Source organism: Serinus canaria, chromosome 8 (genome assembly GCF_022539315.1).
Source record: "Serinus canaria isolate serCan28SL12 chromosome 8, serCan2020, whole genome shotgun sequence".
In the NCBI taxonomy this organism is placed as follows: Eukaryota; Metazoa; Chordata; class Aves; order Passeriformes; family Fringillidae; genus Serinus; species Serinus canaria.
This window is the reverse complement of record NC_066322.1, coordinates 26,877,641-26,889,807: the sequence shown is the minus strand read 5'-3', so window position 1 is coordinate 26,889,807 and position 12,167 is coordinate 26,877,641. Positions and strand designations below refer to the sequence as shown.

The window sequence follows — 12,167 nt, the reverse complement described above, 5'->3', positions numbered from 1 at the left end:
AGGGGAGGTTCATGCTGGTCCTGCTGTTATTTAAACATAAAAGAGAACCAGCCACATCATAAATAGGGTATTAGTACCTTACTGTTGAAATACCCTGAAGTCACCAGCCACAACATGGTTAGTGTGTTTTGGCAGGTGATACTTTTGAAACAGCTTTATCACTTAAAAGCAAAACTATTTTAATGACCTATACAAATTTATCTTTCACTACCTCGGAGTCAGCCAACAAAAACTAGCTAAGCAAAACAGGCATCACAACTACTAATTTAAATGCAATATTCATATAGAGATTTACAGGGTCTTTCTGACAGATGAATCTAGTTTGTTCACAAACAAGGGAGCAGGGCTTTGCAGGAGAGTTGTGTGTGGCTAACAAACACCATTAATCTGACAGAGCTGGCAACCATCAGACAGCAGGGCTGCTCTACCAGAGACTGCTGCATAAACCAGCCCCCCTCACTGACAAATGAAGCCAATTCAACATCAGCTCACCGTGGGACCCAAGCAAATGCCCAAAAGCCCCATACCCAAAAGAGAACACAATTCCCAAGTGGCATTTCCAACCTAGGCAAGACTCCTTTACCTCTTCCATGATATGTTCTCTGATTTTAAGTATTGTTACATTAAAAATCATCAGCCTCATCATCATCAAAGAAGATGCTGATTATGAATTCCAAAAGACAGCAATTTTTTTCCTGTAAGCAAAGCACTTCTACCAACTTTATGACAATCAGAAATACAGAAAAAACAACAAAGAAACAGTGATCAGCAAGTCTAATGATAAGATCATAGAAACACACCTACTACCCTGGGGAAAAAAAGCTATCCAATTCCATTAACAGGCTGGAACATAATAGGGAAAGATGACACCAGAGAAAGAGACAAGCAACAAAAACTTCAGTTGCTGAAGTCCATCACTTCACCTCATCTTCCCTCCCTCACTTCAAGTAAAATCAAGAAGATATCCATGACATTCAGTACCAGACACAGAAATCTGACACCTGAAAGCAGCACAGAACTCAGGCAAATCCAAGGCAGCAAGGGAAGCCTGTCTTTTCCTGGTGCCTGCACCAGGTGCCTGGTGCCTCTGTCCATGTCCTTTAACTCTGCCACTGCCTGATTCAGTTCTCCATTTAAGATTATTACCTCATAAAAAGAGAAGAAGAAAAAGTAAGTAAAATTCATTTCCTCAGTCGGGAAAATAAGAGTTACCTTTAAAAAAACTCCCAGGTACAGCTGAAATAAAGGTCTAAACTGTTCTACAATACATCTTTGTTTACAAATGAGGGATTTAACAGAAGTTTTGTGGGTGCAATAGCTTAGCAAGACATCTCTTATGTTTGTCTGATAAATAATGCAAGGAGCTATCTTCCCTTTCTAGCAGTATCATTTAACAGATGCCAACTGGATTTCTATGTCTGTCCTACAGTGCAACACAACTACAACACACCTCTGAATTGTATCAACACACAGATCTGCACAACAGATTTCACATCTTCCAAACCCACCCCTTATAGAAGACTTTGGCCTCAACAATGTCCTCTCAATGAATGTCTTTACTGTCTTATGAGTGAAACAATTCAGATCAAGAATTGTTCTTCAACAAAACTGCATCAGCCTCAAATCAATAGTGCATATTGTCAACTGCTTTCAGTCTAAACATGCTTAAAAAGTTCATACCTGTTTTACACACTTGCTAAGTTTTTCTATAAGCCCTGACATAATGTCACCTTAAATACTTTAAAACTTTCCATTGTACATACAAAACAAAAAATAAATATAGCAACATGCAACAACGCATACGTGGCTATTTCTTTCCCCTCCCCCTCCCAGTCATATGGCATTCATGACCAAAACCAGAAGAAATTAAAACAGCTCCAACTGCTGGTCTTGAACAGTTTTAGACTTCTCTTCTTAACAAACCCATGTCCCTGAATACCAGCTTATACACAGCTATAGAAATACCTCTTTGAAGGTAAATTAAATTGCCTTATCTGAAACATGAACTAGGTCCTAATTGAAGAAGCCTTCCCACCAAGACAGCTTCAGAAAAGAGTTAAGATTGACTTTTCAGAAGTATTAAAGGCAAGTCACAGCATGAAATACAGTTCAGGTTCTGTCATCACATAGACCCTATCCACACTAAAAAAAAAAAAGCCAGTGAGTTAATTAGGTACAAGGGCAAGTCATTACATGCACTGAGGAAGCTGCAGTGCACAGGCACTGAGGAAGCTGCTCACAAGCAGGTCCTAGAGCAGTCCATCTGTTTACCTGCCATTCCTCAAAGGTAAAGAAATATTGTACCTCAAAAGTAGCTTTTTTTGCTTCATATTGCTTTAATGTGCCTTCAGCTTTATAAAACACAGTACTTCTGGCACACATCAATAGTGAAAACTTACCAAGCTTGCTTTTTTGTTTCATCTCCTGACTACAATTTGGTTAACATCATTTTCCTCTCTAAATTCCTTTAAAATTATTCCATGTGGACGCTCAGCCACTTTAATAGATATTGGTAGTTGAGCTGAACAACCTCCACAAACAAAATCATCTTTAGCCAGCATACCTACAGCTACCTAAGGGTATAAAAGATAATCACAGTTTCACACTGTGATTACATTTGGTACTGCTACTTTCCTTTGTCCAATGTAACACAATATGCACTTGTTTAAAGCACCATTAAAAACATAGCAAGGTATATCACTGCGAATACCAAAATCTATTATCAAAGAGCTACCTGGCAAAATCTTTTCAAAATAAATGCAAAATATGCCCAGCCTAGGAGGGAAAAAAAAAAATCCCCAAAGGAGGATTATAAGAAATTACATATCATCAACAGAGCAAACAACCAGCAATGAGTGTTTGAAAAAGCAAAGCCTTTTTCAAACACGAAGTAGCAAAAACAATTCTGCCACAGAGGGACATTTGCTCTGATATAAAGAACACAGGAAACAGTTTCCTAAGAAACCACACACCTGACACCATCAGTGAATGACATATTAAAAGGTAATAATAATAAAGCCTCATAGCTAGGTAATGTTTAACCTCATCTTATCTTGAGGCAGACCTGCAAGGGCCAGGTTTTACCCACCCTAACAAATGCCCCAAGTTTCAGGCTGCTCACTGTCCACCACACTCATATCTCAGAAGCAGAGGGTTCATGTGTAGCTAAGCAGAAATCTTGCTAGTACTTCAGTAATTTTGCACTCTGAGGTCCAGAAAATACTTGCAAATCATTTCAGCTGCATGGAAGGACTGAAGTTGATGAATTCTACTCTTACACATTATTCTTTTCCAAAATGCCTGTTGGCATAGTTCTGTAAAAGTCTGATCAATAATTCTATCAAAATTCTTTAGAGGCACTTACCAGACAAGCCTGATGACTAACGCCTAAACAAACTGGTCAGTCTAAAAGTACATGACTAATATTCTAAAAATACACGAGATAGCTGCCCCTTCTCAGGTAGGCTTACCAATAAAGCACATGGGAAAAGTGGCTGTTGGTAGAGTGGTCTGGACCTGCCAGCAACAGCAGCACTGTTCAGGTGCCCTTTAACCACACAGGGAAACTTAATTACATGACAGTGGGAGAGGAGGTACAACGATTATGAGTCATCCAGGTAACCCTGTGCTTTATCAATACACTTCATAATATTGAAGTTACTAATTAGTGACAGCACAAAACAGTGATGCAGTAATGGGAAAGTGAGCAGCTTGAAACTTTTTTTTACTGGTCTGGCACTTAGAATTTATGTGCATTTTGAAACCCACAACAAACACGTAGGAAACTATGCAATGCTACCAGCATTCTAACACCTCACATCTGCTAACTGCAGATGCTTTTGGAATGCCCAAAATACTTTACAGACTTCTGGACATGATCAGCTATATGACCAAATTTCCACCAATACTATCATCACTGTCAACTCACTGCACCAGCCTACTGTAAAAGATGCAACAATGGTAGAGTTTAGCTCTATGCAAAATGGATTTTCAGAAGTGCCACCAGGATCCTTAAGTGCCTCAAATTTTCCTGCATAAAATCTGAAACAAAGTTTCAACTTTATTTCAAGCTCCCAGATTTGCACACCCAGCTAGGGATTCAAGACAACCACTCCACAAGCTCAGCTAATAAACAACTGACATTTGATCTACTGTTGATTTCAGCTGGTTTATGGGAACTTGATTTTATACTTGCCAGTCATCTCCAGCACTAATGCTTTTTCATGTTCCTTTCTCTGCCGTGACATTAGCCCAAGAGTTTGTATAGCTGAAGTGAATAGTTTGGGGGAAATATCAAACTGGAAAACAAGGCAAGGGTGGGGGGGAAAGCTTAATTTCTTAGCTGGGTAAGTTTCCTGCAGTTCTCTCTAGTGTATTATCTCTCTGTTTCTGCCAATACAGGGAGAGAAGTGGGCAGTCAATAAATAAGCTTTCTCACTGCAGATGGGGATCACAACCTAGCTCAATTACAAACCAACTTAGATTAGTTACAGCTGTGGAGGACCCCAAAGTTATCAAGCAAGCAACAGAAATTCAGAGCAATTAGAAGATTACACAAACAACCTGGCAATAAAACAAGTGGACTAGAAACGACCATTTACAGAGTTTATAGATTTGAGTTTTACACAGAACTCAGAAGTCTATCTGTGCTTACACACCCCCTCAGAAAAATTAATATATGAAGCTAATAAAGAAAAACAGTAGAGATGAGACCTTCAGCTTTTCACTGGAGGCTTCTGCCTGCCTACACATTAATCTGAAAATTATGTATCACAGCAGAAAATGTGTTTTGGACTAGTACTGTTTATTCACTTATTAGTCTGAGTCTGAGTCCAGTCACTCTGTGACACTATACCACTAATTCTAGATCTAAATGAAAATATAATACTAGAGTCTAGACAATTACCCCAAACCCTGGGCACATTAATAATGTGATAAAAGCAATCCAATTTACAAACTGCATTAAGATCACTTTTTTCAGGATCTCTGCCAGTTTTATCTAGACACTATTATCTAAGAAATATACCTTCAACTTCTGAAAAAGATCAATATCCTTCTTCCCCAGCACAATCAATCTGAGCCCATTTCAATGAGAGCTGATTACAGTCTCCAAGCTGCGCCTTAATGAATAATGAGGGAGGCACAAATCAAACAACTTTTAATGCCACCCTACTACAGCAATGGTCAGAGCATGGACACCCAGACCTAGGTCACTTCAGACTTAATTGATTGCTGCCAATAGCACAGCTCCATTAAAGAGGAAAAGAGGTGACATACACATCCCAAAGCCCAAGTGCCCCTGAGGCAGCTCTAAAGCCAGCAAAGCCTTCTGCATCCAAATTGCTTTAAAATGGAATTACAGCCTGAGAGCCAGGGTACCTCAAGCTTCTCCTCTGCAAACCCTGTTACCCATTTATGCTCTGAGCACTTCAGCCCTCAGACAGCTGATGGACAATCAGGACAAGCAGTGTAAGTCAAGAGATTCAAGAGCTCCAAGAAATTAATAAATTGGGCCAACCACTTTTTGGCAGAGGAGCTCATAGCAAGCTCCACAATCAAATTCCCTCGCTGGCAGCTCTGCTTATGCCTTGGCCATGCTAGTTTCAACTCCTTAACTGACCCAGGCTTATTACAGTTCCTTACTTGCACTAGGAACTACACTACAATCTAAAACCTATGGGAGGAAGGGCAAAGACAACTTCCAGTCAAACCTTCCAGGTCAAATCAGCTGGGGGAGGGAGTCTCAGTCTTCTAGTCAAAGACTTAAAAAAGCCTGATTTTACTGCTTCAATATGACTGCTAAGAATAAGTAATAAACGTGAGTCACAAGAGGGCACTAACGCTTCTACCAAATGGCAAATACAGCCCTTCAATTAGGGAAGCTGATAATTACATCCACATCATCATGTATATGTTATCTGGATTGAACTTCAGCCAGCTTGTTTTAATCCAGGTTCAAATCTAAACTACAAACTGATGAGGCACTGAGCTACATTAACTGTTGTGGTCACACTTGAAATACATGGGACAGACTCACAGTCTCCTCAGACAGACCAGGGAAAATAGGGCAGGCACACGTTCACACGCCAGCTCAAGCTTCCCTTGCCTACAGAATGTACGTCTACCTTTAAATACAAATGGAATTCTGAAACAGGCATGGAGAACAGGCCACAAGTCCTGCATCTCAAAGAAACAGAATAAATAACTATTCTTAGCAATTTGAATCAAGATCTGTCCTAACACAGGGGACCACAAGCAGCATCAGCCTGCAGAAGAGAAAAGGGAAAGGTTTCTCCTTGACCATGAAGCACCAATGGATGTGTTATTCTCTCAAGTCTGGCATCAAATCAACTGCCATGTTACAGCCTTAATCTATAACACAGGAGGCTGCTCTTTACCACTGAGAAATAGGCAGGTTTTTAAACCACAAATATGATGCTCAGGAGGGGCTGATAAGAGAGTTTCTTGATATTCTGACCAAGCAGCTCTAGAACTTCTCAGTGCCAGCCAAAGGTGTGCCTGAAGCACAGCCAGGGAGTTTCTGGGGAAGGAAACCTTGAGTTGCTATTGCAGTTGATACAAAGAGCCAAAACACACCTAAACAATGCAGATCTATAGAAATAACAGCAAGGCCTCTAGGCCCTGCAAGGTACACAGCTGCTTATTTTCCCAGTTTTACCTAAACTGTCATTCTTGTAAGTCAGGACTGTAGGACAACAAAGCCATGGGAAGAGAAAGGGAATCCTATCCTTATGGAAAAGTACACCTTGCCATCCAGCTGTTGTTTGTCTGCGCTGAAGTTACTGACATGTAAAATGTTACAGCGACAATAAGGCCGGGGTAGGAAGCACTCTGTGAGCAAACTCAGGGGATCTCCATGGGTTCAAGGCAGACACCACTTGTGCCACATGACAGTCTCCAACCCATCTGGAAGCCCCTGGGGAGTTCTGAAAACTCCAGCTGTGAGTGGCACACCTCAGAGCAGTGAGTCCAAGAGAGTAAAGATCAACCTTATATGCAGGTCAGGAACACTATATTTTAAATACTTTGTGGTGACTCACTAGACATCCCAGTGTTTTATATGCTGTACTGTAAGATTTACCAAACAGGTCCCTTTCGAGACAACTCTCCTATAAACTGAAACACAAACTGGGAACAGCCTCCCTTGGCCACAAGCAGCTCCAATGCCCATCATTTGTGCCATTCTAACTCCTGAGTCACAGCCAGCAGCTCCAGTGCTCACAACACACCACGATGCAGGATACACCCTCCCTGTTCAGGACTCTGGGCCACCCTCTCCCTGCTCCCCACCTTCTCCTGACTGCAGAGTCAGCACTGGGAGCCCTCCCACCCTTCCCTGCTCCAGCTCCCATCTCGGATGGCCCCATCCTGCTGGGCAGAAGCCCAGGTGGGACCAGCTTGCCCACAGCTAGGTCTCCAATGCCATTCTCCCTGGATTCCTACACGGCTTTCACGGATCTTTGTAAAACAAAAGGAGTTGCAGTCACACATCCACACATTCCAGGGGTCTGAGCATACAGAGAATCTACTTAAAACGCCCAACTGCAGCATTAAGACACACTCACTTCAGCAGTCTTTTAAGGTGATTAATTTATAAACAGACCAAACATGAAGCCCACAAAGCTTCTGTTCATGCAGTAACTATGACACATACACTTATATTAAAAGATGATTCCTACTGCAGCAATTCCAGGTATATAAATGCAAAGATTTTTAACAGAAATCTTTCATTATTTTGAAAATACATTTCTAAGTCTGTTTTCCAACAAGAGCTGTAAACCAATACTTAGAAGAGAAATATATCATGCCTTTGGTGGCTTACACTTTGAAAAAATGCAACCAATTACACTCCCCACCCCAAAGGATATTTTCAACTCAGCTTTAGTTATTGAATGAAAGGGGGAGCTCAAATGACTCAGCTTCAAGCAAATATAAAGGAAAAGATTAACCCCTAATCTCAATGAAAAAAATAAATAGTGGAACAAACTGATTAAGATGGAGGTGTGGCTTGTCAATTCAGATCTTTTAATATTCAAAGACATCAAGCAGAACATTAGCACACTATGACTGCATTACTTTTCTGTACAAAAGTAATCTTGTCAATTTCAGTCAATTTCAAAAAATCCCAGTCCTTCAAAAATCACAGTCAATTTCAAAACACAAAGTTTACACAAGTGTTTGAAGTTAGAGTTAGCCCTGTATCTTTATTCTTGTTCCTTAGTGCTGAGCAGCATAAAGATCAATAAAGCATCTAAACACTGACATTTTTAATCTACAGCCACAAGGCAAGATAGAAGTGTAAAAAGGAAAAGACAGCTCCAAAATTCTGCAGGAAAACTCCCACATTTCTACAGGGAAAAAAAAAAAAAAAACCACCAAAAAAACCCAAACAAAACCCACTGGTGAGTAAACAGGATAAACTCATGAAAGGTTTTTTGGTTTTTTTTTTTTTGGGGGGGGGCTTGTCTCCACTGGACTGAGTTAAACATTTCATATTAAAATGCAGAAAAATAAATTACAAGGTAGAATATTTCCCAAGGGGGCTCCCAGACACCAAGGGACTGCTGTACATCCTCCACATGGATTCCCAAGTGCTCGTCCCCCATCTCAGCCAAGCCACACCAGCTGTGCTGGGAAGAATGTTTCATTCCAGACTAGCCGGAGCGCTCCTTTGCATGCAGCCCAAACTCCAAACACAGATGTCACCAGAGGGCACCCTCTCAATTCCAGTGACCCAGCTTCAGCCAACTTCTTAGCAGGACTACAGACAGCCCACGAGCAGGGATGTGCAGAGGCTGTGGAAAGCAGGAATAATTCTGCTTCTACAAGGAATTTCCTTTAAAAAAAAGCCTACCAAAATTAAATTAATCGAAATTAAAAAAAATAAATTTACTTATGTGGCCACAAACATAAAATTTTCCAGAGTAATCAGAGACATTGATAGAAAAAAATCACTATTATCAACTTCTGTACAACATTATGCTGTAGCACTTGATGGTGCCAACTCAGTCCAGCTGTTTTGGCAACCATGTGGATCATATCAGCTCCCAAAAGCAGGGCCCAAGGCAGTACAGCTCATGCAGAAGTGCCTATGGAAATCCTTTGACTCTGCTATCAGATACTACTCCTTACAATGATACATAAAAAAATGCATGAGTAGTTCTCATGCTTTGGTCCATGTATTATTTCTAATGCCCTGTTGAGAGTTAATAATGTTTTACAACAAAAACCTGATAAGTTGAAGTTCATTTAATAAAATTATGCATAACCAGTAAAACATGCAATAGATCTATATACCAAAAAGGGTCTCAAACCACCAGTTGGCATGAAAAGAATGTTATAACCATTTTGTATAGAACTAAACACCACCATAGTACAACTAAAATGAAGTCAGCTACAGAAGCAAGCAGTGGTAAGAGAAAAACACAAAATAATCATTGTGCATCCCATATTTTCCAATCCTGAGAAAACCTAAAAAGCTGTAGGACTATCAAACATTTGATTGCCTGGTTATCTACCGATCCTACTGGAATATAAAGTCTCCACCTCTCCTAGCTATCTGTGATTGCCAAGCTCTTTAATTCAGCAAAGGCACAGAAGGAGGGGTGCAGGAATAAGACCTGTGCAAAAGCACCTTTTTCCAGTAGAGAAATCTCTCCAATAGTGTCAGTATAGGAAACCTGCAAATAGAGATACACATCCGCAGAATTTCACCAGGCCTGCAACTACTATTAAACCCACAGGGCAAGTTACTCCAAAATATTACCTGTCATCACCACTCATTGTGGTTTGAAATATATCTACAGAACTGCCTTTCCAGCATCTGCTGCCAGGAAAGAAATAATGTTAAACACATCTCACGTCTAATAAACAGCATCTATTTGTCCATTCTCTAAAGCCCATTCCCGTCTACTGGAAGGTAACATGCTCTGAAATGACCCTGGTTTACATGAAAGTGGTGCGACGTGGTGTTCATCCCCTGCTTACAGATGCTGTCCATGTTCTCTCGTATCCTCATCCCTGGGCACTGCCCTGTCGCTCCTGTCCGCAGCCCTGTGTGCTGCCCCGTCCCTCGTGTCCCCATCCCTTCGTGCTGCCCTGCCCCTCGTGCCCGGTCGCGGGGCCCATCCCTGGGCCAGCACCGATGGATAGCGGTATCTCTCCGCCACAGCCTCCGCTCCGCCCCGGCCGCCCTCCGGCCCCCGCGGTGCCCCCACACGCGGACGCGGCTCTGCCCGTCCCCACGCACCAACACCCCCGTCCCTGAGGGCTCCACAGACAGCAAAGGTGGGGTGTCCACGTTATAACCCACTCTTCAGCCCCGCAAGCAGGCACCGGGGGGGCGAACATCTCTCCCGAAGCCCCGCAACCCTCCGTCCCGCAGCTAGGCTGGCGCCCCGCCGCGTACACACCGGCGAGAGGGGGCTCCGCTCCTCACTACCCCCGTGTGAGGAGGAGGAGGGAGAGGAGGAGGAGAGGGCGGCAGGTGGGCGGCGGAGCCCTGGGGGGCCGGGACCCTCCCCGGATCTGGGAGGGGACGGAGCGCCTCCAATCCCCGGCCGGCAACAGCCCTGCAAGGCCCGGCGTGCGAGCCGGGGTGAAACCTCCTTTCTTCTCTCCTCCTCCTCCTCCTCTGAGGAGCCGGACAATGAGCCCCGCGGAGGCGGGCGCCGGCTCCCCTCTCCTCCTCCTTCTCCTCCTCCTCCTTCTCCCCGCCGCGACAGCGCAGCTTACCTGCGAGAGGGGGGATGGATGACGGCGGGGCGGCCGCTCGGAGAGGCTGCGATGTCTGCGCGGGTCCCTGCGCGCCGCCGGCTCCGCAGGCGCGGGGCGGCCGCGGCCACAGTGCCCCACACACACTCACTCACTCACACACTCACTCACACTTACACTCACACACACACATACACACACACGGCGTGGGGGGGGGGCGCCCGCCCCGCCTGCGCATGCGCGCAGACACCCCCCCGGCCCGCCTCCTGCCGGCGCCGCGCGCGGGCTGCGCACGCGCTGCCTCAGCGCCGCCCGTGCCACCCCCAGCCGGCGCTGAGGGCGGGGAGATGCGCGCTCGCTCCCTCACGGCATCGGTGGGGCTGGGAAAGGACGGCGGGGCTCGGCTGTGGGCGGCGCCGCGGTGTCAAACCACAGCAGGGTACTTCATGCCACGTCCCGAAACACCTGCCGGGACCGTGACTTCGCCGCCTCCGTGGGCAGCCCGTTGCAGCGTCTAATTACAGAATCCTAGTGTTGTTGAGGTTGGAAGGGACCTCTGGACATTATCCAGTCCGGTGGAGCAGGTGACACAGGAACGCGTCCAGGCGGGTTTGGAATGTCTCCTAGAAGGGAGGCTCCACGCCCTCCCTGGGAAGCTGTTCAGTGTTCTGTCACCCTCTCTGCAAAGTTAATTTACATATACATCGTCGCCCTTTCTGTGAGGGAAATCCTGCTGCTGTCCAACCCAAACCTCCCCTGGCGCAGCTCAGCACCATTCCCCTTCGTCCTGTCCCTTGTGCCCTCGGAGCAGAGCCCGACCCCACCCGGCCCCGCTCCTGTGAGGGCCCTTGGAGAGCGAGAAGGTTCCTCCTGAAGCTCCTGTAATCCAGGCTGAGCTCTTCTTGAGGCGTCGCTCCCTAACGAGTGAAAAGACACCGGGGGGCAAGGAAAGGAGCTGGTCTCAAAATACAAACTATGATATTGACAAGAGCTCCGTTCTGAAGGGATGCAGTGCAATGACTTTTATGATTTCCTTCTCTGCTCTCACAGTCGTTAGGGAATAATCAGTTTATGAGGGGAAAGGAAGGCCTTCAAGGTTTGGGCAGCATTTCTGGAGTGAAAGCCCTCAGAAGACCACAAGGTTTTGCAAGAGCTGCTCTACAGTCACCAGAGCTGGCGCTGCTACAGTCGTGGGGACATCGCCACCTTCCCATCCACAGACCCAGCCAGGCAGTGTGCAGCCCCAGTGAGTTATTGCAATAATTAATAGCTAACATTTATATGTATTCTGAGTGCTTTGAAAGCATTTCCTAATCTCATTAAATTGGGAATTGACTTGTTTTTATCCTCTTGTGGAGTTAAAACAGTCACTGCTTCCTTCACATCCATGGGAGATGGAGTTGGAAGTTTGTTCCTATACTGGAACTGCTGCC

General features: G+C 44.6%; 1 protein-coding gene across 4 annotated transcripts in view; it reads right to left on the bottom strand.

Moving 5' to 3' along the window:
- The window catches only part of RALGPS2 (Ral GEF with PH domain and SH3 binding motif 2), a 115,012-nt gene extending 104,011 nt beyond the window's left edge, over positions 1-11,001 (bottom strand). For 2 of the 4 annotated variants that reach the window (XM_009088408.4, XM_050977233.1), the window contains exon 1: positions 10,756-11,001. The gene's annotated coding sequence lies outside the window, so the exon portion shown is untranslated. The other 2 variants (XM_018911984.3, XM_018911983.3) reach the window with 2 other exon arrangements.
- Between the last annotated feature and the right edge of the window lie 1,166 nt (positions 11,002-12,167).